Here is a 23,566-nt window from a genome sequence, read left to right as displayed (position 1 = left end):
AGAGGATGTGTTAATTCTTTCCCTCCCATAGCCATCCACAGGTGGACAGGGTCCTGAACAAATGCACTTTGGTTTAACATTCAGGCAGAGGGGAAGGGTTTTCTGAGGTAGACCAATATGTATGAACAGTATTCTTTCAGTGAACAAAAGCACAGGAAACAAAGGTTAAAGAAAAGAAATATATCCAACATGGAGTAAGTTTTTCCCTGTAACGTATACATGGGCATCAAAGCCTTGGTGGCACCAAAAACACTGGAATATTACTATCAGTCATCTCAAGTGCTTTCTTTCAGATACTATTTAATTTTTAATCAGCATCTTCCCATATTTTCTACATCACAAAGCAAAGAAGTACTGCTTATTTGTAGAGCAAAGTAAGGCTTAAGAGGACTACTCTGAGAGTAATAGACTCCTTTCCCTGGGGCTAGAATGGCATGCCATTGGAGAGCTGTAGCTACCTTGTGCCCACAAGATGCTTTGACTCACAGATAGAAGATGCTAATGATCACCTTCCCCAGCACTAGAAGAAGCCATAGAAGGTATCATTTTTATTCTTCAACTCGCAAAAAACTCTGCCAAATCCACAGACTAAATGGCTAAAGTGAATCTTACTTTTGTCACTGATTCATTCTCAAGGGAATTACAGACCAGCCAGAGCTTCAAGTCCCCTGCTTCGTGGTGTTTTTGGTCATTTATCTGGTCATGGTGCTGAGCTTGATAACCCTTATTGGAATTGATGCTCAACTCCACACGCTTATGTACTATTTCCTCAGTCACTTGGTCTTTGTTGATGTTTGCTGCTCCTCTGCTGTCACACCAAAGATGATGGTAAACTTTGTTGTGGAGCATGATACTACTGCTTTCTATGCTTGTACAATGCAACTGGGCTGTTTTCTCACCTTCATCATCATGGAGTGTTTCCTTCATGGCCTATGATAGCTATGTAGCCATCTGCAGTCCCTGCATTATTCCACACTGATGTCAAAGAGAGTCTGCATTCGATTAGTGGCAGTTCCACATGTATACAGATTTCTAGTTGCCCTGTTCCATACCATCATCACCTTCCATCTAACAGTGTGGGCCCAATGTTAATAAGCATTTCTACTGTGATGGTCTTCCTCTCTTGGCTCTGTCATGCTCAGACACACACATGAAGGAAATTCTGATCTTTGCCTTTGCTGGTTTTGATATGATCTGTTCATCTTCCATTGTCCTCACCTCCTACCTCTTCATCATCGACACCATCCTAAGGATCCACTCTACCCAGGGGTGACACAAGGCCTTTTCTACCTGTGACTCTCACATGGTGGCTATTACTATTTTTTTTATGGCACACTGATCTTTATGTACCTACAGCCCAAGTCAAACTACTCCCTGGACACAGACAAAATGGCATCTGTGTTTTACACAGTGGTGATCCCCATGTTGAACTCACTTATCTATAGTCTAAGAAACAAAGAGGTAAAAGATGCCTCCAAGAAAGTCTTGGGAAAAAGTTGTGAAACTTTAAATATATTAAAATTAAGAAAATAATAATAATAATATTTTATTACATACAAGAAGAGAAATAAGTCAGTCTTTCCCTTTTTGACATTGCTTGTAATTTTTTTTTTTTTTTACCAATAAACTGAAAATGTGATTGTTAATTCAGAAAGTGAAAGTGAAAATGAAGTCGCTCAGTCATGCCCGACTCTTTGTGACCCCATGGACTGTGGCCCACACCAAGCTCCTCCGTCCATGGGATTTTTCAGGCAAGAGTACTGGAGTGTGTTGCCATTTCCTTCAGAAGATCTTGATAATTACTACAAAGACCCAGGTCAATTCTGGAAAGTCAGTTTGATTCTGAGTCTTGCTCAGGACATTGTAGCATTTAAAGACCATGAAATCATCTTCAAATACAAACACAAATACACTCCCAAACACATACACATGTATCCCAAACAAAGGTATCAGCATCTTTTTCTTAGAACTCAGGACTTTAGAACCAAGACTGCCTGAGTTTGAATTCTGTCTTCTTTTATTAGCTGTGAAACTTGGGACAATTGACCTGGACTCTGCATGATTCTCTTTCCAACTTTACAAAATAATGGGAACCAACTGGTTGATCCGGTTTTGAAGGTTAAGCAGGTTAATGTTTATGAAAGGCTTAGAACAGTATCCTGTTATAGTAAGTGCTATGCATGCTAAGTCACTTCAGTCATGTTCAGCTCTTTGTGACTCCATGGACTATAGCCTGTCAGGCTCCTCTGTTCATGGGCTTTATTGGACAAGAATACTGAAGTGGATTGCCATGCCCTCCTCTAGGGGATCTTCCTGATCCAGAAGTCAAACGTGCATCTCATATGTCTCCTGCAGGCAGATTTTTTACCACTGGTACCACCTGGAAAGCCCATAAGTTCTATGTGTTTGTTATATAAATGCCTTTATGTGTTTGTTATATAAATGCTTTTATGTGTAATTAAAAATCAATCAATTAAGTTCTCAAAAGTTCATCAGTCTTAAATAAGAAAGTCAGAACCTAGATAGATTTATGCTGCCAGGATTTTAATCACCTAGTTCTACTTAATCCTATGTATCAAATCTACTGGAGTGTAAGGTTTCACTTCTAGGTCTCACTAATTTATAAATTGTCTAAGGTCACATGACTAATAATAGGAATAGTCTAAGTTCAAATTCAAGTCTATTTGAATTTTGTTTTCTTAACAGTTTGGATGTTAAGAGTATTATAGATTGCACCCTTAGTCTTTCAGGCATGTCCATTTCTTTGCAACACTTTGGACTGTATGCTACGAGGCTTCTGAGTCCATTGGATTCTCCAGGGAAGAATTCTGGAGTAGGTTGCTATTTCCTACTCCAGAGGAGTAGGAATCCAGCCTAGTGCTTGGATTTGCCTCTCCTGTGTCTCCTGCACTGCAGGCAGATTCTTTACCACTAGAGTCACCTGGGAAGCCCTAATTACAGGTCATTGTGTTATTGTTTAGTTGCTAAGTTTTGTCAGACTCTGTGACACCATGGACTGTAGCCTACCAGGCTCCTCTGTCCATAGGATTTCCCAGGCAAGAATATTGGAGTGGGTTGCCACTTCTTTCTCCCAGGGTTATTCCTGACCTAGGGATCAAACTCAGGTCCCCAGCATTGGCAGGCAGATCCTTTACCACTGAGCCAGCTGGGAAGCCTAATTTAGGTTATCTATACTTAAATGTGTCATTATTAGATTTTTAGGTATACTTTGAAAACATGGTTTATAAGAAATTATATTTTAAAAATGAAAAAATTCATATATGTTCAAATAGAACTAATTTTAGGCTACAATGTCATTTATTTAATCACCCATATAGGATTGTGACATGAAATGTAGAAGTTAGTGATTCTAAGTTCTTTTATTATTTTGCCAGTTCATAAAGTTAATTAAATTACGGATTTAGTATTATTATTTTACCATTTTGGAAGGCGATTTTGGTAGTTACAGTCATTATGTAAAATACAGTTTGAGGTTTGTAATGTTGTTTAGTTGCTAATTCATGTCTGACTGTTTTGTGACCCTATGGACTCTAGCCCACCAGGCTCCTCTGTCCATTGCGGGGAGCGAGCTCCGCCCCTGGCAAAGGTCATGAGGAAGGAGGCTTGGCATACGCAAAGGCGGGATCAAGCCTCAGGAGTCTCCCTGAAAATTCTCAAGCAATCTACCCCCCAAACCAGAGTCTGCCTACTTTCTGCTTTGTGCTTTCACCTACACCTCTGACTTTACGGGGGGCTGTCCCCCACTACCTCTCTCTGAAAAAAGAGTTAGCTTATAGCTCCAGTTAATAATTCCTGGGTGTGACAGTGTTTAAACCTACAAACTCCCTTGGAAGTCCTCTAGCCTGCCTGAATAGGTTTTTCCGGCCACATGTGATTGCTCAGAGCCTCCAAACTGTGAGAGGCATGAGATGTTCTAAACTGTCTAAATACAGATTCCTTTGAGCAGTCAAAAGATTGATTAGAAATTGTATTGGTGAAGGGATTTTCACTTGTTGGGCCAATATTTGCTGCTAAGTCTCCATATCCCTTACCTGCTGTGTCCCTGGCAGTGTATTGATTAATATAACTGGTGTAAATGGTAGCTTTAATGTTTGTAACCTGGGACCCTTGAGTTAATTCTTTTTCTTGTTATAGCCCACCACACCTTTGCTCTGTAGGAATGCAACTTTATCTAATGCTTTTTGGAGGCTGGCGCCTGACTTTAGAATAATCACCTTTAGAGGAAAAGGCCTCCGGGCCAGAAGATGATGCAAATCACCTAAACTTTTGCATATGATAAGTTTGCAGGAGGAAAGCCTGGCTTACTGCATGACTCTACCCCTTCCCCCATTATCCTCTATGCATAACTTAAGGTATAAAAACTACTTTGGAAAATAAAGTGCGGGCCTTGTTCACCGAAACTTGGTCTCACCATGTCGTTCTTTCTCTTACCTTCTGGCTGAATTATTCAGCCTCTTTTCTCCACTGAATTTCCTCACTGAGCTATCCTTATTTCAGCCTGTTTTCTCCACTGAATTTCCTCACTGAGCTATCCTTATTCTATTACTCTTTATATCCTTAATTAACGTTTAATTAAGCAGTTGTTTCCTGATCCTCGCCGACGCCGTCCCCGCTTCGAATTCTCTGGATCCACCGGGGCTGGACCCCAGCAGTCCATAGCATTTTCCAGGTAAGAATACTGGAGTGGGTTGCCATTTCCTTCTCCAGGGGATCTTCCCAATCAGAGATCAAACCTAAGTCTCCTGCATTGGCAGCTGAATTCTTCACCCCAGAGCCAATAGGGAAGCCTTGAGATGTATTGTACAAGGGAATTATTTCCTCTTCTGAACTTAATTTGTAAAGAACCCATGTATGTTGCCATGAAATATGTTTGGAACCTTGTGAGTTGAATGAATTCTCAGATTTTTAAATTAGGTTTAACAGAGAACATGGTGCTTCTATTCACTGCACTATGTCTTGTGAGTACATATTTATATGATGGATATTCACACATATTCTCACATATCACATATAAAACACATAGAAACAACATAAGAAGGTTCCCCTTCACAGGAAAAGAAGTTCAAACCTAAAGAATCTTAATGCCTCACTTGAGGAACTCTGCTCTTCTGGAGTTTCACTTTACCTTTTTGATTCCAATGATTATTTACAATAGCAATGTTGAAACACAAATTGGAGTTTTCATATATACACAATTTTAATCCCTTACTATTAGCAGTCATTTCTTAAAGTAATCCTGACTTTTCTCAGGGAAATTCAAGGAGAAATTCACATATAATCAATAGCTATGTTATTCAGCTTCTTCCTAAACAGACACATACAATTATGTGCAGCCTTTAAAACTGTACTGTGAAACATCATTCCCTCAGCTAAAATATCAAAATCCACACTCTTATGCAGTCTTTGGAGCAGTGCTTCCCCAGGTCTATCCCAGGCCTGCACTCACTCTAGCTGGAGTCAACCTGCCAAAGTCACCACTTGCAAGCAGTGGACACAAGAGATGAACCCACACAAAGATACTCCTTCAAGACAAGGAGAGGTAGATGTTTTGCTAATTCATAAAAACAGAAATCAAAAGTCAAACATAATGAGGAGATAAAGGAATAAGTTCCAAACAAAAGAGCAAAATAAAACCCCAGAACAAACCCTAATGAAATGGTCTTTAGATAAGTGTTTACCTGATAAAGAGTTCAAAGAAATGATCAAAGGAGGCTCACCAAACTCAGAAAATGAATGGAGAAATTCAGTGAGAAACATCAACAGAGACAGAAAATATAAGAAAGAAGCAACAAAACTGAATATAATAACTGAAATTTTAAAATTTATATGTATATTTATATGTATATATATATATGTATATATATATTTTTTGGGTGTTCTAAAAGGTCTTGTAGGCCTTCATAGAACCGTTCAACTTCAGCTTCTTCAGCATTACTGGTTGGGGCATAGACTTGGATTACTGTGATATTGAATGGTTTGCCTTGGAAACAAACAGAGATCATTCTGTCGTTTTTGAGACTGCATCCAAGTACTGCATTTTGGACTCTTTTGTTGACCATGATGGCTACTCCATTTCTTCTAAGGGATTCCTGCCTGCAGTAGTAGATATAATAGTCACCTGAGTTAAATTCACCCATTCCAGTCCATTTGAGTTCGCTGATTCCTAGAATGTCGACATTCACTCTTTCCATCTCTTGTTTGACCACTTCCAATTTGCCTTGATTCATGGACCTGACATTCCAAGTTCCTATGCAATATTGGTCTTTACAGCATCGGACCTTGCTTCTGTCACCAGTCACATCCACAACTGGGTATTGTTTTTGCTTTGGCTCCGTCCCTCCATTCTTCCTGGAGTTATTTCTTCACTGATCTCCAGTAGCATATCAGGCACCTACTGACCTGGGGAGTTCCTCTTTCAGTACCCTATCATTTTGCCTTTTCATACTGTTCATGGGGTTCTCAGGACAAGAATATTGAAATGGTTTGCCATTCCCTTCTCCAGTGGACCACTTTCTGTCAGACCTCTCCACCATGACAGGCCCGTCTTGGGTGGCCCCACAGGCATGGCTTAGTTTCATTGAGCTAGACAAGGCTGTGGTCCTACTGTGATTAGATTGACTAGTTTTCTCTGATTATGGTTTCAGTGTGTCTGCCCTCTGATGCCCTCTTGCAACAACTACCGTCTTACTTGGGTTTCTCTTACCTTGATGTGCGGTGTCTCTTCACAGCTGCCCCAGCAAAGCTCAGTTTCTGCTCCTACCTTGGAAGAGGGGTATCTCCTCACTGCCACCACTCTTGACCTTGAACGTGGAATAACTCCTCTAGGCCCTCCTGTGCCTGTGCAGGCACTGCTTTTTGGACATGGGGTTGCTCCCCAAAAGATGTCATTTTCATTATAGGGGATAGGAATGCAAAAGAAGGAAGTCAAGAAATACCTAGAGTAAACGGCAAATTTGGCCTTGGAATATGGAATGAAGCAGGACAAAGACTAATAGAGTTTTGCCAAGAAAATGCACTGGTCATAGCAAACACCCTCTTCCAACAACACAACAGAAGACTCTACACGTGGACATCACCAAATCGTCAACACTGAAATCAAATTGGTTATATTTTTGCAGCCAAAGATGGAGAAGCTCTATCCAGTCAACAAAAACAAGACCAGAAGCTGACTGTGGCTCAGACCGTGAACTCCTTATTGCCAAGTCCAGAAATTGAAGAAAGTAGGGAAAACCACTAGACCATTCAGGTATGACCTAAATCATATCCCTTATGATTATACAGTGGAAGTGAGAAATAGATTTAAGGGATTAGATCTGATAGACAGAGTGCCTGATGAACTATGGACTGAGGCTCATGACACTGTACAGGAGACAGGGATCAAGACCATCCCCATGGAAAAGAAATACAAAAAAGCAAAATGGCTGTCTGGGGAGGCCTTACACATAGCTGTGAAAAGAAGACAAGCGAAAAGTAAAGGAGAAAAGGAAAGATATAAGCATCTGAATGCAGAGTTCTAAAGAATAGCAAGGAGAGATAAGAAAGCCTTCCTCAGTGATCAATGCAAAGAAATGAGGAAAACAACAGAATGGGAAAAACTAGACATCTCTTCAAGAAAATTAGAGATACCAAGGGAACATTTGATGTGAAGAACATTTGATGTCCTCAATAAAGGACATAAATTGTATGGACCTAACAGAAGCAGAAGATATTAAGAAGATATTAAGAAGAGGTGGCATGAATACACAGAAGAACTGTACAAAAAAGATCTTCAAGACCAAGATAATCACGATGGTGTGATCACTGACCTAGAGCCAGACATCCTGGAATGTGAAGTCAAGTGGGCCTTAGAAAGCATCATTACGAACAAAGCTAGTGGAGGTGATAGAATTCCAGTTGAGCTATTTCAAATCCTGAAAGATGATGCTGTGAAAGTGCTGCCCTCAATATGCCAGCAAATTTGGAAACCTCAGCAGTGGCCACAGGACTGGAAAAAGTCAGTTTTCATTCCAATCTAAAAGAAAGGCAATGCCAAAGAATGCTCAAACTACCACACAATTGCACTCATCTCAAACGCTAGTCAAATAATGCTCAAAATTCTCCAAGCCAGGATTCAGCAATATGTGAACTGTGAACTTCCAGATGTTCAAGCTGGTTTTAGAAAAGGCAGAGGAACCAGAGATCAAATTGCCGACATCTGCTGAATCATTGAAAAAGCAAGAGAGTTCCAGAAAAATATCTATTTTTGCTTTATTGACTATGCCAAAGCCTTTGACTGTGTGGATCACAATAAACTGTGGAAAATTCTTCAAGAGATGGGAATACCAGACCACCTGACCTGCCTCTTGAGAAACCTAAACGCAGGTCAGGAAGCAACATTTAGAACTGGACATGGAACAAGAGACTGGGGTTCCAAATAGGAAAAGGAGGATGTCAAGTCTGTATATTGTCACCCTGCTTATTTAACTTATATGCAGAGTACATCTTGAGAAACACTGGACTGGAAGAAGCAGAAGCTGGAATCAAAATTGCTGGGAGAAATATCAATAACCTCAGATGTGCAGATGACACCACCCTTATGGCAGAAAGTGAAGAGGAACTAAAAAGCCTCTTGATGAAAGTGAAAGTGGAGAGTGAAAAAGTTGGCTTAAAGCTCAACATTCAGAAAATGAAGATCATGCCATCTGGTCCCATCACTTCATGGGAAATAGATGGGGAAATGGTGGAAACAGTGTCAGACTTTTTTGGAGGGGACTCCAAAATCACTGCAGATGGTGATTGCAGTCATGAAATTAAAAGATGCTTCCTCCTTGGAAGAAAAGTTATGACCAACCTAGATAGCAAATTGAAAATCAGAGACATTACTTTGCCAACAAAAGTCCATTTAGTCAAGGCTATGGTTTTTCCAGTGGTCAAGTATGGATGTGAGAGTTGGACTGTGAAGAAAGCTGAGCAACGACGAATTGATGCTTTTGAACTGTGGTGTTGGAGCAGACTCTTGAGAGTCCCTCGGACTGCAAGGAGATCCAACCAATCCATTCTGAAGGAGATCAGCCCTGGGATTTCTTTGGAAGGAATGATGCTAAATCTGGAACTCCAGTACTTTGGCCACCTCATGTGAAGCACTGACTCATTGGAAAATACTCTGATGCTGGGAGGGATTGGGGGCAGGAGGAGAAGGGGACGACAGAAGATGAGATGGCTGGATGGCATCACTGACTCAATGGACGTGAGTCTGAGTGAACTCCGAGAGTTGGTGATGGACAGGGTGGCCTGGCATGTGGTGATTCATGGGGTCGCAAAGAGTCGGACACGACTGAGCGACTGAACTGAAGTGAAATATATAATCACTAATGGTTTTTCTTCACAGATGACACTGTAATGTTACTATGAAGCAGTCAAACTATATTAATATATGGACTTCTCTGAACTAATATGTAAATAAGAAATATACTTGAGGGAATATGAGGTATGTATATGTAAGCAGCAAAATATTAAACTCATCAGAGAATTTACATTCTAAACATGTTCTTGAAAATTTAGTGCTTCTACAATTTATTTTGTTAAATTATTAAATCATAATTTCAAGAAAATTTAACTTAATATGTTTTCTACTTATAATTTTCTAAAAGTTATGGGTTAAATCTCACTTTCTTTATTTTGTAAATCCTGATTTTCACATTGCTAAACAAATGCATATGACTTATTTCTTAGCATTGGTAACAGGATTAAATGAGTTGATAAAATTCAAAATTAGGCTAAGCAAAAGTAAGCACTCAATAAAGGTCAGGCATTTTTCTTCTTTTTCTTTGTTGCTGTAAATAAATTGTATAACTGAGTGATGGTCTTTGTTTAAATATATCATGTAAAAATAAGTTATAAAGAAAGTGTACCCTCCTTTTTAAAATAATTCAATTGTTACTCAAGAAACTGAAAAGAATTGAGAGGAGCTTGTTTTCTGTACCAAAGAGTCTGTATTCTTCCCCAGGTTAGGGTAATTTTCTGCCTTTTTAAAAATATATATACAAATATATTATTTTTGAAATTATTTCAATTAAAGGTTACTACAAGATACTGAGTACAGTTCCCTGCTACACAGTAAACATTTGTTGCATGTCTATTTTTTAAAAAGAAATCCAAAGAAATCCCAGGGCTGATCTCCTTCAGAATGGACTGATTGGATCTCCTTGCAGTCCAAGGGACTCTCAAGAGTCTTCTCCAACACCACAGTTCAAAAGCATCAATTCTTTGGCACTCAGCCTTCTTCACAGTCCAACTCTCACATCCATACATGACCACAGGAAAAACCATAGCCTAATGCTCAAAATTCTCCAAGCCAGGTTTCAGCAATACTTGAACTGTGAACTTCCAGATGTTCAAGCTGGTTTTAGAAAAGGCAGAGGAACCAGAGATCAAATTGCCAAAATCCGCTGGATCATCAAAAAAGCAAGAGAGTTCCAGAAACATATATTTCTACTTTATTGACTATACCAAATCCTTTGACTGTGTGGATCACAATAAACTGTGGAAAATTCTGAAAGAGATGGAATACCAGACCACCTGACCTGCGTCTTGAGAAACCTGTATGCAGGTCATGAAGCAACAGTTAGAACTGGACATGGAACAACAGACTTGTTCCAAATAGGAAAAGGAGAATGTCAAGGCTGTATATTGCCACCCTGCTTATTTAACTTATATGCAGAGTGCATCATGAAAAACACTGGGCTGGATGAAGCAGAAGCTGGAATCAAGATTGCCGGGAGAAATATCAATAACCTCAGATATGCAGATGACACTACCCTTATGGAAGAAAGTGAAGAGGAACTAAACAGCCTCTTGATAAAAGTGAAGGAGGAGAGTGAAAAAGTTGGCTTAAAGCTCAACATTCAGAAAACTAAGATCATGGCATCCGGTCCCATCACTTCATGGCAAATAGATGGGAAACAGCAGAAACAGTGACTGACTTTATATTTCTGGGCTCCAAAATCACTGCAGATGGTGACTGCAGCCATGAAATTAAAATACACTTATTCCTTGGAAGGAAAGTTATGACCAACCCAGACAGCATATTGAAAAGCAGAGATATTACTTTGTCAACATAGGTCTGTCTAGTCAAGGCTATGGTTTTTCCAGTGGTGATGTATGGATGTGAGAGTTGGACTATAAAGAAAGCTGAGTGCCAAAGAATATATGCTTTTTAACTGTGGTGTTGGATAAGACTCTTGAGAGTCCTTTGGACTGCAACAAGATCCAACCAGTCCATACTAAAGCAGATCAGCCCTGGGTGTTCATTGGAAGGACTGATGTTGAAGCTGAAACTCCAGTATTTTGGCCCTCTGATGTAAAGAGCTGACTCATTGGAAAAGATCCTGATATTGGGAAAGACTGAGGGCAGGAGGAAAAGGGGACTACAGGGGATGAGATGGTCAGATGGCAGCACCGACTCAATGGACATAGGTTTGGGTGGACTCCAGGAGTTGTTGATGGACAGGGAGGGCTGGTGTACTGCCGTTCATGGGGTTGCAAAGAGTCAAACACGACTGAGTGACTGAACTGAACTGAACTGAAACCCTTTTTTTACTACTTCAGTTACCTTGATTTTTCCTCACTGCCTGCTGCCTTTGAGCAAACCACAATGAAACAAAAAAGGTGTCCAATATACCTTGTGGCAAACTCTGTGAATGTCAACAACATTTAACTTTACTTAACTGTAGTGAGTATATTTTGTATCATTTGTTGGTCCCTCCAGAATGTGTTCCCTGTGTTGCACAATTTTAAGCAATTTCTGAACAAAACAACGTAATGATGTTTCACAAGCATAAACAATCATTATGCCTAATCTTTTGGGACTCAGTTTGCCTAACAGACAGGGACTGATCACTTGAAATTTCAAATCATTCTGCTGAATCTATGTAAAATTAAACATTAATAATTACCAGCAAAGATTACATGTATAGATTACATGTATACCTGTGGTGGATTCATTTTGATATTTGGCAAAACTAATACAATTATGTAAAGTTTAAAAATAAAATAAAATTAAAAAAAAATTGTTGTTTGAACATTCTGTTCAAAAAATAAAATAATTTAAAATTAACTTTGTTTTTTTTCTGAAGTCTGATGGAAAGCTTTTAAAGGCATGCAAGTCAGAGAGAAATGAACACTTCTTTTCTTCAAACTCTCTAACAAATTCTCCTCATTCCACACATGTATAAAGTGATAAATAGAAAGACATACAGATAGAAAATCCATAGACAATGCTTATTACAAAGAAAGAAAGAACAATTATTATTAAATGTGGATATTTTGTCCTAGGAAGACTTTTATGATTTTTATAACACCATTTTCTCTAGTAGAATAAATGACAAAGAACCTCAAACATAAATTGTACAGAAGTCATCATATTTGTTTGCATTTTATTTCTAATCAATCTGTAATGATTTAACTCTGTAGTTTTTCTTAGAGGCTTGGTAGAAATTCAAGAAAGTTTAAAAGAGATCTATCAGCATGCACAAAGCTATGAGTGTCTAAAATACGTTCCTCAATTATTTTAGAAAAAAATTTTTCAACATTTTCCTTCTGTCAAATCATAAAATCTATCTTCAGGATTTCTTATTAGAGTTAATTTCACTTTAAAATGTTTTGCAATTCATTCTATGATCACTGTTGTTTCAACTATATAACATTTTTTTAAAAGAAAACCCCTAAGTTTTAGAGCCCTCAGGCAAAAAGGATTTATTATCTCTCATGTTTACATGGGCTAAGAACAATCTCTCTCCACTTGTGGTGTCAGCTGAGCAGTAGGCTGGCTGTATGGTCAATGAAGACCTCAGTCAAAGGGCTGATATTATACTTGATGAGGCTGACAGCTGGATGTGATCCATGTAATGAGTGTCTGGCTTAGACTTCCAGTGAAAACATGGTGGTTGAGTTCAAACATTTAAAATTTCCCTGGAAAAAAGTTCTAGCCTTAGAAGCTGTACACTTTTAAGCATTCTATTGAAAAAAGCATGTCACAGGGCTTATAGCTCTGAGCTATGTGTTGGATATTTCTGAAGACTACCAGATTTGATTTAACCTCAGAAAGAGTAGGTTCTGCAAGTAATCCAAAGATATTAGAAATATCTATGTTGGGAAAGAATGATGTCTGAGTCTCTAGGAAGCTGAAATCAGCATCACGGCACAGACTTTACAGAAAAGCCGGATATTCTGATGAAGAAATAAAATGGTTTTGTGTGTTCTAGTGTGCCCTAGTAGAAACTAAGTGCCAGATGATGAGCTAGCAAGTAAACATTTAGCATCTGCTGTCTATTCTGTGCTGGGTTTTACATGATCCACCAACTCAAATTTTGGTCCAGCACAATAGCAATCCATGAAATGGGAGTCATTCACTTACAACCTGGTTAAATTAGGTTGAGATGTTAGTAACAAATTATATGAACAAAGGATGTGGATTTTTATATTACCTGTCTCTGCCACACAGACCCTTACACAGTCTATGCTACAGTTTAATAAGCTAGGGGTTTCAAATTAAGAGGCCCCAAATAATATTTGGAGCTTAAACAGATCCAAAAAAGGAGACTCCAAATAAGGTTGGAGTGGCAACAGTGGTAGTGAATCTGCCTGCCAAGGCAGGAGATGCAAGAGATGGGGGTTCAGTCCCTAGGTTGGGAACATTTCTTGGAGTAGAAAATGATAACCCGTTCCAGTATTCTTGCCTGGAAAATTCCATAGACAGAGGAGCCTGGTGGGCTACAGTCCAAGAAGTCACAGAGTCTGACATGATTGAGCATACACACACAAATAAGATTTGAGCCAAGTGCAAAGAAGGGCTTTTACACCATGTAGGAAACAGTGGTGGTTCTGAATGATAGCAGTGAAGGCAGTTTGTCTTGGTGGTCTTCTATTTCAAATTGAGAGAGTGTGGCCTGAAGATGGTGGCCACTCTCTGACCCACAGATGGTGATGAACAGCGCTGGACACTCATTTATGGACTGAGGATAGCAGGGGTCCAAGAACATGGCATTTGAGGAAGAGGACTTTAGATGAAGTTGTGAAAGAGGCACAAAGCATGCTGATTTGATATATATATATATTTTAAACTACTAAGGAGTAACTGGGCTTCCCAGGTGGCTCAGTGGTAAAGAATTTTCTTGCTAAGCAGGAGACAAGAGTTTTATCCCTGGGTTAGGAAGACCCCCTAGGGTAGGAAATGACAATCCACTGCAGTATTCTTGCCTAGGAAATCCCATGGACAGAGGAGACTGATGGGCTACAGTCTGTGGGGCTACAAAGAATTGAACTGCTTAGTGACTAAACAGAAAGGAGTAACTACAACAGAAGATGTCTGCACTGATAAGAAGGATTGGAAAACCCATCATATGCATACTCGTCCCCTTCCCTTCTCCCTCACAGCCCCAGGGACACCATGGGCAGCATAGTCACAGTGTAAGGAATGAAGACCATGTGTTACCAAAAACATGACTCCTTCCTACTGCTACCAATGCTGAATGTCCGATCTGTTAGAAGCAGAGACCTATGCCAAGTCCTGAGTGTGGCACCCATCTTTTGAGATAAAAATCAGAAACACGTGATACAACAGTTATATCAAATCCCTTCAATGTTGAATGGGACAGCAGTTTGTCCCCACTAAAATCAATAGACTGAAAAGGAATTTTTCTTCCCAAGACCCATTATCCTAAGATGTGTTATTTTTCAATAGTTTAAAGGATGTTTTGTTCTTGAAAGTATAAGCCATACAATATTCCCTCAGAAGAAATACACTCACTCTATAGCAATGAAAGTTTGACATGGCCATGGTCTTAATAGTTTATCTCTTGTCAAGACTCAGTTGGCTTGACTGGATCTATGAATGGCAACCTGACAACACAGCCAAGTCACCAGCTCAGAAAATGATTTGGCTACATTGGTGCACCATCCTCCATGATACACTGTAGGTAATGAACTGATGAGAACATAAGTTATAGTGTCCCTAACAGCATAGGATCATGCATCTGGAAACAAAGACGTGAAAGTAGAATTGATCCTTCTCATCATTACATCTTGTGAATAATTTTCTGATTTTATGTCTCCTATTCCTATAATATTAGGCTCACTGGATTGTAGTATGAGAATCCCAGAGGGCAAATATTTGCACTAGCAGCTCAATTAGTGTTTTAAGAAACTGGAATCTTTGACTACTTCACACCAACCAACTGTCAGACAAGGAAAGACTTAATGTGCCAGTTAAGGTAATGAACTCGGATTAACTTAAGAAATTAGGGGTACCCATGCACAATGGAGCAAGGAAAAAAAAATATATATATATATGAAACATAGGAATTCATATGGCATCTTTAGAACTTCTGTGTCCAGTGATAATGCCACTGCCAGTGGGAAACTGCACAAACTATTAATATAAATTGACAAAAATGGGCAATTAATTTCTCAGTAATTATGCAGAATAAAAATTATGTCACTGCACCCAGAACTAATCAGTGGAGCTAAAATGCAGGCTGAATATAGAAGAGACAGTGCTTAAATGATCATGGTAAAATGTTCAACCAGAAGAGTTTGGCTGTTTCATACAAAAATAAACACATTTTTTTTACCATACAAATCAACAATTTATCAAAAGGATTTGAAAACTTGCATCTCTATAAAAATATGCATAAAGACATTTATGGCTGATTTATTCATAATTGTTAAAATTTTGAAGCAACCAAGATGTCCTTCAGTAGGTGAACAGATAAATAATCTTTGGTACATCCAGATAAAGGAATGTTATTCCAAGCTAAAAAGAAATGAGCTATTAGCTATGAAAAGACACAGAGGAACCTTAAATGCATGTTGCTAAGTGAAAAAAGACAACCAAAAAAGGCTATGTATTATATAATTACAACTCTATGACATTCTGGAGAAGGCAAAACATGAGAGATGATCAGAAAATCCATGTTTGCCATGGGTGAGGGCAGTGGGGATGAGATGAATGAACAGAGCAGAGAGGATGCTTAGGGCAATGAAAATCCTCTGTGCAACAGTACAATGATGGATTAAATCATTACACATTTGTCCAGAATCACAAAATGCACAATATCTAGGGTGAAACCTAAGGTAAATTATGGACACTGCATGATTAAGATACATCAATGAAGATTCATCTATTGTAACAAGTGCACCACTTTGGTGCTGCTGCTAAGTCGCTTCAGTAGTGTCCGACTCTGTGCGACCCCATAGACGGCAGCCCACCAGGTTTCCCCTTCCCTGGGATTCTCCAGGCAAGAACACTGGAGTGGGTTGCCATTTCCTTCTCCAATGCATGAAAGTGAAAAGTGAAAGTGAAATCGCTCAGTCCTGTCCAACTCAGCGAACCCACAGACTGCAGCCCACCAGGCTCCTCTGTCCATGGGATTTTCCAGGCAAGAGTACTGGAGTGGGTTGCCATTGCCTTCTCTGCCACTTTGGTGAGTGGTGTTGATAACTGGGAGGTTATGTATCTGTGACAGTAAGGGGGTATAAGATAAAGCTCTGCATCTCTCTTCAATTTTGTTGTAAACATAAAACTTCTCTAAAAAATAAAGCCTTTTAAAAAATGTCTGACCATATACATGTAACACTGTAAAGATAATAACTTCATTTTATGGACATTTTAAAACCAAAACATTTTAACCAAGCAACATATCATATTTAACTTTGGTTCAACCTGAAGGAAAAAATTTACATGGTGTTTATACTATTTGCATAGCTTGTGTCTCTCAAGATAGCTAAAATCCTCAATATTAGAGAGAAATGAGGCAAAATTATGATTTTAAAGTGCTTTATTTTTCATCTCTATTGACAAAGCATTTTATGTTCAAAGAGAACGGATAGTTTCTATCTCTTTCTTAGAATTTGACCATTAAAATATTTGTTATATCTACTATGTGTAAGTTAAAATAGGAAAATATCTATTTTCAAGGAGGAAATAAGACATCAGCAAACTGAGCCACAAAGGCCAAAGGCTTCTCTGCCTATTGATACTGAATCATTGTACAAGTCTTGATTTAAAATGTCCTAAATCTGTACCCTTATGGCAGAAAGTGAAGAAGAACTAAAGAGCCTCTTGATGAAAGTGAGAGTAAAAAAGTTGGCGTAAAACTCAACATTCAGAAAACTTAGCTCATGGTCCCATCACTTCATGGAAATACATGGGGAAACAGTGGCTGGCTTTATTTTCTTGGGCTCCAAAAATCACTGCAGATGGTGATTGCAGCCATGAAATTAAAAGATGCTTACTCCTTGGAAGGAAAGTTATGAACAACCTAGAGAGCATTTTTAAAAGCAGAGACATAACTTTACCAACAAAGGTCCGTCTAGTCAAGGCTATGGTTTTTCCAGTAGTCATGGATGGATGTGAGAGTTGGACTATAAAGAAAGCTGAGTGCCAAAGAATTGATGCTTTTGAACTGTGGTGTTGGAAAATACTCTTGAGAGTCCCTTGGACTGCAAGGAGATACAACCAGTCCATCCTAAAGAAGATGAGTCCTGGGTGTTCATTGGAAGGACTGATGTTGAAGCTGAAACTCCAATACTCTGGCTACCTGAGCAAAGAGGCTGACTCATTGGAAAGGACCCTGATGCTGGGAAAGATTGAGGGCGGGAGGAGAAGGGGACGACAGTGTATGAGATGGTTGGATGACATCACCAACTCAATGGACATGAGTTTGGGTAAACTCTGGGAATTGGTGATGGACAGGGAGGGCTGGTGTGGTGTGGTTCATGGGGTTGCAAAGAGCTGGACATGACTGAGAGACTGAACTGAACTGAAAACTATACCCAGCATTTCTTTAGTAACAACACAATTCTTATTTTTTATTCAAATACATCTTTTCAATAATCTTTCTCAAATCATTTTTTACCTCCCAATTCCTCAAGCTGTAGATCAATGGGTTTAGCATAGGAATCACCACAGTATAGAAAACGGAGGCAAAATTGTCTTTATATAGTGAGTGGCTTGATCTGGGCTTCAGGTACATAAAACTGAGGGACCCATAATGCATAGCAATAGAAAACAGGTGAGAGGTGCAGGTAGAAAAGGCTTTCTGTCTCCCTACAGCAGAACGGATCCTTACGATGGCAAAGATGATGAATACATAGGATATGAGTACAATGATAAGAGAACAGAAGACATTGAATCCTGCAGGGCTAATAACATCAGCTCTTTGACTTGGGTATCAGAGCAGGCCAGAGTGATCAAGGGAACATCATCACAGTAGAACTGATTGATCACATTAGGGGCACAGAAAGCCATGTGGAATGTAGCTACTGCTTGTATGAATCCCACCAGGAATCCATAAATATAAGAGCCAGTGACCATTTGGATGCAGAGTTTCCTAGGCATAAGAACTACATAGAGTAAAGGGTGACATATGGCCACATACTGATCATAAGCCAAGGCAGACAGCATTAACAATTCCCAAGCTGAAAATGTGATAAAGCAACACACTTGAGTGGCACATGCATAAAGTGATACACTTTTAATTTCATGAAAAGTGTTTATAAGCTTGTTTGGTGTGATGGTGGAGGAACCATAAAAATCCACAAAAGCCAGATGACAGAGGAAAAAATACATGGGTGTGTGAAGTTGAGGACTCACTTGTATTAGCACAATAAAACCAAGATTGCCCAAGGCAGTAATCAAGTAGATTAACAATAAAATGCAAAAGAAAATGAATTGAAGCTCTGGGTTATCTGTGAGGCCCAAAAGGATGAACTCAGTAACCACTGAACGATTGCTTTCTGCCATGAAATAAGCAATTCTATAGTAAATCCCACCAGATCACATGCTCTGAATAATCTTGACTCTGAAAGGAATGATTAAGTGTGAGAAGGCAGCCCTGGCACTTCAGGCTGTCATGCTAAATTCAGTTAAAGTAGAATCTTGATAAGCACCCTGAATTATGTGTAGATTTATTGTGAATTTACTGTAAAAACATTTGGTCCAGGTGGAAATTCCACTAAGAAGCTGTGAAAGAAGAAAGAGAGAATTTCAATTAAAATTTTATAATCAATACAATAGCAAAGACTGTGTTGTGCTTTTCTTTAAAGAAACAAAAAAGAGCATTCAGGATACAAAGTGGCTTTGATAGAAAATACATTAACATAATTTCTTAAGTTGTATATTTCTTTCACAGAACTGTCATTTTATCATTTCATAAGAATATTAAAAATAAGCAAAATCAAGCATGGAAAGTATAAGTAAAAAATCAAAATACTAACAGTATGTATCTTTAGGGAACCAGTTTGGTATAATCGTAAAAGTTTCTTCACCTTGTTTTTTCTTCATATTCTATTTTTTTTCAATATATACATAATATTTATATTTAGGAAAATGGCATTGTGAAATTTTCTGGCTATCTTTTGGGAAAATACACACCAGTGAACAATTTTCCAGATTGTAAAATGTTTTTAAGTAATTAAGATATATGTTTTTAAGCTCTATCTTGAAGTATCAAATGGTCCCAAGTGAAGAGCATTTGGACAGAATTTAGAGGAACCTCACTTCACAGAAAATTTATATAAACCCAAGGTGGCTTCTCAGTGCTCAAAAACTGGTACAATTGAATTTGTTCCCATCCTTTCTTAACAGGGCAGAATATAAGTTAACATGATTTTCCTTTATCACTGTATTTTCTCAGGTTACTTTACATGCACCTTATAGATTTTCAGGACAGTAAAAAACATGATAAAATAAATATAAAAGCTCCTCCCACGTTAAATTTGGATTTACATCCCCTTGAAAACTTATCTTGGTTACTCCTTTCTCTTTCTGTCCCCATCACCAGTTTTCAACCAAACTTATTGGAACAGGTATCTGTCCCCAACTTCTCAAATATATAACTATTTTCAGTTGCTAAGTTGTGTCTGATTCTTTGTGACCCCATGGACTGCAACATGCCAGGCATCCCTGTCCTTCACTATCTCCCAGAGTTTGCTCAAATTCATTTCCTTTGAGTCATTGATGACATCAAAACATCTTATCCTATCTCGCCCTCTTCTCCTCCTGTCCTCAATCTTTCCAGTATCAGGGTTTTTATCAGTGAGGCTGCTCTTTGCATCAGGTTGCCAAATTATTGCAGCTTCAACTTCAGTATAAGTCTTTCCAGTGAATATTCAGGGTTAATTTCCTTTAGGATTGACTGGCTTGATCTTGCAGCCCATGGGACTCTCAAGAGTCTTCTCTAGCACAACAATTTGAAAGCATCAGTTCTTCGGTGGTCAGCCTTCTTTATGGTCCAACTCTCACATCCATATATGACTATTGGAAAATGATAGCTTTGACTATACAGACCTGTGTTGGCAAAGTAATTTCTCTGCTTTTTAATATGCCGCCTAGATGTGCCATAGCTTTTCTTCCAAGAAGCAAGCATCTTTTAATTTCAAGGCTGTAGTCACCATTAGCAGTGATTTTGGAGTCCAAGAAAGTAAAATTTGTCACTGTTTCCACTTTTTCCTCTTCTGTTTGCCGTGAAATGATGGGACTGGATGCCATGATCTTAGTTTTTAGAATGTTGAGATTTAAGCCAGCTTCTTCACTCTCCTCTTTCACTCTCATCAAGAAGCACTTTCTGCCATTAGAGTGGCTCTTTGTGATCCAACGGATTGTAGGCCACAAGGCTCCTCTGTCCATGGAATTTTCCAGGCAAAGATATTGGAGTGGGTTACCATTTCATACTCCAAGGGATCTTCACAACTCAGATATGTAACTTGCATCTCTTATGTCTCCTGCACTGACAGGCAGACTATTTAACTACTAGTGCCATCCTGGAAGCTCCATTTATAACTTAACAAGGTGTAATCCACCTATCTTTCTCATTAAAACAAAAAAATTCCTGAGCATGTTTATTATCTACTTCCCTATTTTTGAATTCAATAAAACCTGTATTTTTTGGCAGCACTGTAGCACTGAACTCGATTGAATACAAGTTTGAGTTCTAAAGCAAAGCAGTCTTCTGAGTTTGTTTATTTTGATCCTCAGTCTTGGAGTCTGTTTCTATTACTATGCTTTAGATGGCATGTTCTTCATGTTCTCTCCAAAGCTCCTTCCTCTCATTTTGGCACCTTCTTGATCAATTATCCAATCCTATGTGCTCAATAGGCATCTATATGCTGATTATGAACAAATCTATTAATAAATTATTTTTCCAACTACCTCTTTCTGCTCCAGTTTTATACAACTAAATATCTCTCAGAAATTACCATTTAGATATTTATCAAAGTATTACACACAGAAAACAACTTGATATTTCTGCACATGGGACCCAAAACCCAAGACTTGGCATATACATTTTCTAGAGCAATGAATGGTCTTCCCAGATGGTGTTAGTGATAAAGAATCTGCCTGTCAATGCAGGAGACATAAGAAACACAGGTTCGATCCCTGGGTTGGGAAGATCCCCTGGAGGAAGAAATGGAAACCCACTATAGTATTTTTTTGCCTGGAGAATTCCATGGACAGAGGAGCCTGGTTGGCTCTAGTCCATGGGGGTCACAAAGAGTCGCAATGAACAGTGTCATTATCCATTTGCTCTCCAAATCAGAGAGCAATTTCTTTTACTATGCTTTCCTGATCCTCATGCCAATGTTCAATTTGCCCCCCTACTACTGATAAAGAATTCACCTGTCAATGCAGGAGACACAGTAGATGCGCATTCAATCCCTGTGTTGGAAAGATCTGCTGGAGGAGGAAATAGCAACCCACTCTAGTATTCTTGCTTGGGAATTCGGCTCCTTTGTGACTGAGAGACTAAACAATGACAAGACTAACAATTTTATCCCTCACACAATTTTCAAATCTTGTCATATATATTGCTTTATTGGTCCAAGCACAATGATGCCTTTTTTTTTTTTTTTTTTTTTACTTTTAGTCTTGCCTCTAATCTGTCTTATTTTTCTCTGTTCCTCAGTTTTCAGCTTATATGAGATTTTACAGAAACTTTATTCTTATTTTGTCCTGATGAAACCCTTCAGTATCTTCCCATTGCCGTTTGGATAAATTTCAAGTTCTTTCTCATGGCTAACATAGCCCTTGAAAATTTCTGCATCTCAGATCAGGCACCTCCTGAAACATTTTTTATTTTTTTTAATCTAGTTTCTATGTCACAAGTATTCCAAATTTAAATATGAGACAGAATTTTGTACATCCTTTATTCTCCTCCTAGAACACTTTTCCTCTGCCATCATTGTTTTTATTTGCCTGATTTTCCTTTTACTTAATTTTCTCTACTCTATTAAATCACTTCCTCTTAGAGAATTTCAAGGGAGTTTAAGTCCTCCTCATATATACATTCTTGCAGCCACTGATTCCTTCATAATATTCACCACACTATACTGAAGACAACTATTAATATGTCTATAACACATTCTAAAGGAATGATGCTAAAGCTGAAACTCCAGTACTTTGGCCACCTCATGCAAAGAGCTGACTCATTGGAAAAGACTCTGATGCTGGGAGGGATTGGGGGCAGGAGGAGAAGGGGACGACAGAGGATGAGATGGCTGGATGGCATCACTGACTCGATGGATGTGAGTCTCGGTGAACTCTGGGAGTTTGTGATGGACAGGGAGGCCTGGCGTGCTGCGATTCATGGGGTTGCAAAAAGTCGGACACGACTGAGTGACTGATCTGATCTGAAGCTTGAACTCCTTTTGGCAAGCAATAATATTTCTATTTCATATTCAATTTAATCTTTACCTCCAACTGTACCTAGTATACAGAAGATGGTCAATCAGATCAGATCAGTCGCTCAGTTGTGTCCGACTCTTCGACACCATGAATCGCAGCACACCAGGCCTCCCTGTCCATCACCAACTCTCGGAGTTCACTGAAACTCACGTTCATTGAGTCAGTGATGCCATCCAGCCATCTCATCCTCTGTCGTCCCCTTCTCCTCCTGCCCCCAATCCCTCCCAGCATCAGAGTCTTTTCCAATGAGTCAACTCTTTGCATGAGGTGGCCAAAGTACTGGAGTTTCAGCTTAAGCATCATTCCTTCCAAAGAAATCCCAGGGCTGATCTCCTTCAGAATGGACTGGTTGGATCTCCTTGAAGTCCAAGGGACTCTCAAGAGTCTTCTCCAACACCACAGTTCAAAATAATTATCCCTAAATGATTAAATGGATAAAGTTATATTTTTGTAAGTCCAAATTCCTTCCTCCAAAAAGGGGATTGAGCATATTTTTCTACTACCTAATGCCTTTCAATATTCAATATGTCATCATTCAGTTCAACAACAAACCCCTAAATAGTTCAGTGTGCCTGAACTATTTCAGGAATCTTTGTGAGGCCAGTAACATTTAAAATTACCTGGGTATTTATGAGACAACTTTGTATTTTATGTATGTAGTCCCTTGGGTAGATTTCTTTTTGTACTACATTCTTTTTAATAAAGGTTGAAAACAATATAATTATACATACATACATGAACATAATTATTTAATGTTTAGTAACTGGGGGGAAAATTATTTCCCTTGAAATGGTAGATCATTTTTTCATCTATGTTTAGTTAAAG

At 38.8% G+C, this 23,566-nt stretch overlaps 2 pseudogenes; one reads left to right on the top strand and one right to left on the bottom strand.

Annotated features, from left to right (window-relative positions):
* Positions 1-592: 592 nt before the first annotated feature.
* LOC109579136 (olfactory receptor 8U3-like) lies at positions 593-1,533 on the top strand (annotated as a pseudogene).
* A 16,328-nt stretch (positions 1,534-17,861) lies between these two features.
* Positions 17,862-23,227, bottom strand: LOC139179907 (olfactory receptor 5AL1-like; annotated as a pseudogene).
* Positions 23,228-23,566: the final 339 nt, after the last annotated feature.

This window comes from Bos indicus, chromosome 26, assembly GCF_029378745.1.
Source record: "Bos indicus isolate NIAB-ARS_2022 breed Sahiwal x Tharparkar chromosome 26, NIAB-ARS_B.indTharparkar_mat_pri_1.0, whole genome shotgun sequence".
Lineage (NCBI taxonomy): Eukaryota > Metazoa > Chordata > Mammalia > Artiodactyla > Bovidae > Bos > Bos indicus.
This window is presented reverse-complemented; position numbering and strand designations above follow the sequence as displayed.